Here is a 6,000-nt window from a genome sequence, read left to right on the forward strand (position 1 = left end):
CGATCTTTCAGTGTAGAGGCTGCCAAATCCTGTGAGATACTCACTGTGGACCCTCGATATTTGAATTGTTTCTTTCTGGCCGCTTGAAGTATTTTCTCTTTTATCTGGTAGTTCAGGAGTTTGGCCACAACATTTCGAGGATTTTTCAGTTTGGGATGTCTTTCAGCATGTGTCCGGTGGATTCGCTTGATTTCTATTTTACCCTCAGTTTCTAGTATCTCAGGGCAGTTTTCCTTAACGAGCTCTTGGAGAATGTTGTCCAGGCTAATTTTTTCATCATGGTTTTCTGGTAGGCCTATGATTCTAAGATTATCTCTCCTGGATCTGTTTTCCAGGTTAGTTATTTTTCCATTGAGGTATTTTACCTGTTTTTCTAATTTTTCATTCTTGTCGTTTTGTTTGACCATAGAGTTATTTGTTTCAATTTAGTTGATTCTGGTTTTTATCACATTGTTTTCCTTGGTTAATTTTTGGAGCTCCTTTTCCATATCATACACTTTTCTTTTTAGAGTGTTATTTTCTTCATTATAATGTTTTTCTAATTCTGCAATTTTGGTTTGGAGAGAATTATTTATTTTGTCTCCTATCTCTCTCATTTGGTTTTCAAAGTTCCTTTTGAGCTCATCTAGGAGAGCCTTCTGTGCTTGGGACCCATTCCCTATTGAAGTTTCAGCTGTGGGTGTGGAGTCCACATTATCTCACTCAGAGTTTGGTTCCTCCCTCTGAGTATAGTAGGACTCCATAGTCTTTGTCTTTCTGGTCTGCTTTCTACCCATTTTGAGGCAGGGGCCTAGCCACATCCTTCCTCTAGGGATTCCAAGCCTTCACTGTAGAGGGTTTTGCCCTGAGGCAATAGTTACTATGTTTTCAGGTCAGAGGGGAGGGTTGGAGCAGGTGAGGTTTACTCTGTCATCCTGGTCTTTGGAGGTCCTGATAGGGCCTTTTTTTTTTTCTGGGCTATGCAGTGGTAGCCCCAGGAGTGTTTGCTGTCCAGGACAGGGGCCCCTGTATTTGGTTCTTACCTTGCTCTTTCCAGTCCCAGCCCTTTTGTGATAGGCCTGGAGGTGGCTCTTGTGGTTGGTGGGATGACTTGCCCTCCGAGTTGATCAGGCATCTTCCGCGCCTGCCTCTGCGTGTTTGGGCTGTGCCTTTCAGATCTGCCTCTGCATCTCTTAGCTTATATTGTTTACATGATTATATGCACACAATGTCTTCCATGAAAAAACATAAGTTCCTTATTGTAGTCATTTGACCTTAACTGTCCCACCCAGAGCATAGATTCTGGTTTGTACAAGGCGTTGGAGGTTGTTTTGTCTGACCAATTCCATCACCACCAGATGGGGAAAATGAAGTACAGAGAGGACACTGTTGGCTCATGGGTTATAAGGGTAGGAAGGTCTGAGCTGGGATTCAAACCCATGTCCTTTGGTTCTAAATCCATTGTCTATTGTGCCTTACATTGCAGTTGTTTCCACAACAGCATTCTTTGAACCCTAAAGCATTATACAAATGGGAGTTTTTGTTGTTTTGTTGATTGTTACTATTGTCATCACATCATTGCTAATCTCCTGGGGTCAATGGTGCTGCTTGGGTCATCGCTTCCTGCTTTTCTAGGACTAAATGTACAAAGATGGCGATGGTGGACAGGCTATACCTGTCCTTCCTCCAGGAAAAGGAGAAACGACCTTGGGTGTCCCAAAAATCTGAGAAGACCCCTCCAAAGTAACTGATGAAGAAATAGGGAAATTGGACTCCTACAGTCCTCATAGGATGATGATGACATTGCAGCTCTAGAGCTCAGAGGGACCTCGTTGGGCATCCAGGCAAACTCCCACCTTTTGGAGGAAGGAACAGGACTGGAGAGTTTCTGAAGGTGACCTAGGTTACTAATGAGAGAGCAGGAATACCAATACACATCTCCTGCTTCCTACTTGCAGACATCTTCCTCTAATTCACTCACAGTAGCTTGTCTTCTCTCCTGCTTCACACTTACAAATCCCTTTCCCCATAATAATCATGCACAATAGGTAGTAAAGGTAGTGTTATTCCCAGTTTATGACAATAGCCGACCTATATTTGATCAGAACTTTAAGGCTTTGCAAAGCATCCTGCAGATGTGGCCCTCACAAGACCCCTGAAGGCAGGGGCTATTATAATCTTCATTGTCCAGAGGAGGAAACTGAAAGCAACAGATGGAGTCACTTACACAGCCAGGCAGTATCTGGATTCAGGTCTGTCTTTCTCCAGGTCCGGCATTCTGCTGTGCTCCCCAGCTGCCTCATAATCTAACCCTAAATTCATGCTGGAGGTTAGGCAGGGGCTCGCAAGGGCACTTGAGTGCTCTGATCCTCGTGTTCTTCCTGCCCCTAAAGTCATTTCCACAAATTCTCTGTAAGTAACTGCTCTGGGCCGTTCAGTGTAGTGGCTCCTGGGGACAGAAGGACAAACTGAAGCAGACTCTCCTTTCAGTGGGCATACATTCTACAGGAAGTGCCTCTTTGTTGATGGTGGTGGCCAGCCTTTGTTTTCAAAGAGGACCAAAACATGACAAGGTGATGTCTTGATTTGTTTGTGAACTGGATTTGAGTGAGGCAGAGCTGAGTAAAGCCATCAGCCTCATTATCTCATCCAGTGTCACTGAAGTCCAGTGGCAAGACAAACATCAATACAGCTGCTAGTGGGCCACAAGGTAGTAAAGGCCTTGGCCTTTCTGGATTAAAATCTTTCTCAGGTCTCAGTTTGTCTGAGGTAACAACCATTTAATAACTAGGGGACAAAAGACAGCCTCATTTGTTGTTACTTAGTCATTTCACTCATGCCCAACTCTTTGTGGCCCCATTCAGGATTTTCTCAGTAAAGACAATTAAGTGGTTTGCAATTTCCTTGTCCAGCTCATTTTATAGATAAGGAAACTGAGGCAAACAGAGTTAATTGACTTGCTCAGGGTCACACAGCTAGGAAGTATCAGAGGCTGGATTGAACTCAGGTCTTCCTGACTCCAGGTTCAGTGTTTAACCACTGTACCATCAAGCTGCCACAGGGCCCAATATCCCAAAACAAAAATATTAATTTGGGAGGGGAAAATCCTCAAAATTTCTGGCTCAAACAGAAAATTTTTGCTATGTACACTCATTATAAGCCATCAAAACCTAAATATTGAACCATAAGTGTTTGGGCTAGGGACTCGATGAAAGCTGGAGTGATTTGACTTTAAAGGCCTAGTCAAGTAGCTACATTTGAAACCCTATGGGCTGGTCCAGATAATCAATAAATCCTTCAAAGCATTATTTTTGAAAACAGTCTTTTTTAAAAATAAGAACTATATCTCAAGAAAATGTAAGTGAAAACTGCACAGAACAGAGAGTAAATTGTCTCAGATTAAAAAAAAAAATCTCATCCCCAAACCTGAAAATTCCATATAAAACAAAACAAAACAAAACAAATATTCTCTTCCTAAATTTAAGACTATGGTGAGGGACTATAATGTGTATGGCTGCAAGGGAAGCAAAACAAACATCTTTATCCTCATCTCTGCCCACCCTTCTCCAATCAGGGAGGCTCATTCCTGGTGAGTGTTTTTTTTTTTCTTTCCAGAACTAGTTCTGGGGGTCTGCAAGTCTTCAGTTTTTCCCAGGTGGCATGGTCACCAGGAGGTGTGGTCACTACTCTCCTAAGCTGTGAGCAACCATAAGTACTCTCCTCTGCCCTGGAATCATGCCTAGGGTCCCTGTACCTTACCTATAAAAGGTGGGTAATAAGCTCACCTCCCTCCCAAGGTCGATTGAATTGGCAGAGGCTATTCAAGTTCTGATTAAAACCATCCAAGGCAAAGAAACCCCCAGCACTCTAGTGTCAACTTCAAATAAAGAATGCTACCAAATTAGGGAAAATTGGGATCTTTGATGGAGCAATGGGCTAGCAGTCTGGGCCACCCCGTAGCACCAAAGTACTGGGTTGCCCAAGAGGGGGAGAAAGGGTCAGTGTTAAATACACTTCAACAAGAAGGGAGTCCTGTGGAAAGCATAGCCTTGGCAAGCTTCCTTACAAGTTTTTCACATAATAACTGAGAGAAGGTTGAGGGAAGCTGGTTAGTAGTAAGTCTGGTCAGAACTAGGACTCCTTGCTTTTCTTGGCTGGTTTTGAGACTTCTGCTTTCAACTGGTTTTGATTATCTTTAGGCAATTCATGGCTCTGAGATCAAGCAAGGTCACGTCATAGCCAGCTGCATTCTACATCCCCATTCTTGTTCAAGACAAATTCCTTAGCTGACCAAGGGAGGCATTACAGAGATTGACGAGCTGCTGGACCATCTCAATATGAGAAGGAACATGTAGGTAACATTTAATTCCTCCTAAAAGGGAGCAAGGTACAGAACTATGACAGATGGGAATAGTGTAAGGGGAGGCAGAAAAAAGATTGACTAATGCCCTGACAGGGACCAGTGGGGGCAGTCTCTTTCAGCAAGCAGGCCTTCAGTTCATCGTGTCTTGGGGCTCAGACATCTTATGCAGCTATCTGGTTTCCAAGACCATCCCCCACCTTAGTCATCTGGTCTTCTGAAAATCTCTCCTCCCAGGATACTGCCAACAACAGGCTAAATGGAGAATCTAAAATGATCTATGCAACACATACAAGTAAGTCTAAAGCAAGAATGTATCCGCAAAGTAATTTCAAGGGGTAAGAAGTGATTCTAAGAGATAGGGACGTGGAGGGAGGACACCCCAGACATGAGGTACCACTTCAGTACACTGCCTCAACCAGACTCTCTTAAGGAGAAAGCTGGCTCAGGAAAAATGGGCCAGCCCTGCCAATGCAGCTGCCTGTTTATCAACCAATATCAATGGGAAATCTTGGGCTGCTGAGTTTTCCTTTTAGAAAGTTGTCTACAGGAAGGTAAGGTCAGAATGCAATTTCAGGAAGAGAATAGGTTTGGGGAACTCTGTCATCACCTCATTTTCTTTCCATGCAAAGAAAATTGTATGTTGTAAGTCACACCACATTTATCCTCAGATACATTTTTGGCTGTAGTCCCCGTGGCCCATATTCTGTCACAATGTTTATATGAACCACAGATCTGTTGCAGAAACTAATGAAAATTGGAAAACTGAGTGAAAGATATTTCAATGAGTAGAGAATGGCCTTTGACTCCTTAAGCAAATTCTATCACTTCTTAGAAATTCAACTGCCTACAACACACTGAACATGTAATGAAAGTAATTGGTCTATAAAGGAAAGAGAATTATGCTTGGAGTTAGCTGAAAGAACTGAACCAGCTAATGACAAGTAGAATCTTGGGTCTACTAGTCATGATCTATGTGATCTTGGGTAAATGGATAAATGAATGAATGAAGCATTTATTAAGCACTTACTATATACAAAGTGCTAAGAGAAAAGTAAGACAGTCCCTGCTCTGAAAGAACTCACCTTCTAATGGGAGAGACAACATAGGGGGGTAAAAAGAAATTCACTGTGAATTAGATGGAAAAGTCTCATGCTCCTTAAGTATCAGCAGTGAAGTAGATGGTAAAAACATTTCCACTGATAAAACCATATCTGTCTCTGATATTGAGCCATTTGACAGTTCCAAAGTCTTTGGTGTTGAACATATCCTTTTGGGGTCTTTTGGTAACTGTGTTATCTCCTGCAGGAGAATTTGTCATGCTATATTTCCACAGGGGGTGCTTCCCAAGATAATAGCTAAAGCCATGGGGGTAGAATGTTGGCAGTGCCAAGGTTCTTGGGTTCAAGGTCCTGGGCTGTCCCCAGAGAGATCTGCGGAGAAATGGTGGTTAAGTTCATGGTGCTCTGATCTGTCTGACACTGCCTCTTTTCTTTCCCTCAGATGCTTTACTGCTTCAGGTGGGCTGGCCCTTCCATCCTGTGTGTGGAAGTTGGTGGGGATAGCTGATCTTTTATCCACAGGATCCCCCTCCATGGATGATGGCTATTTGGGTGTAAGGGTTATGGGATTTAAAGATCTCCCATGCCCCATGGACGTGC

Source organism: Petaurus breviceps, unplaced genomic scaffold (genome assembly GCF_028583685.1).
Source record: "Petaurus breviceps papuanus isolate PSGF00001 unplaced genomic scaffold, PetGlider_PUasm1.0 556, whole genome shotgun sequence".
Classification (NCBI taxonomy): domain Eukaryota; kingdom Metazoa; phylum Chordata; class Mammalia; order Diprotodontia; family Petauridae; genus Petaurus; species Petaurus breviceps.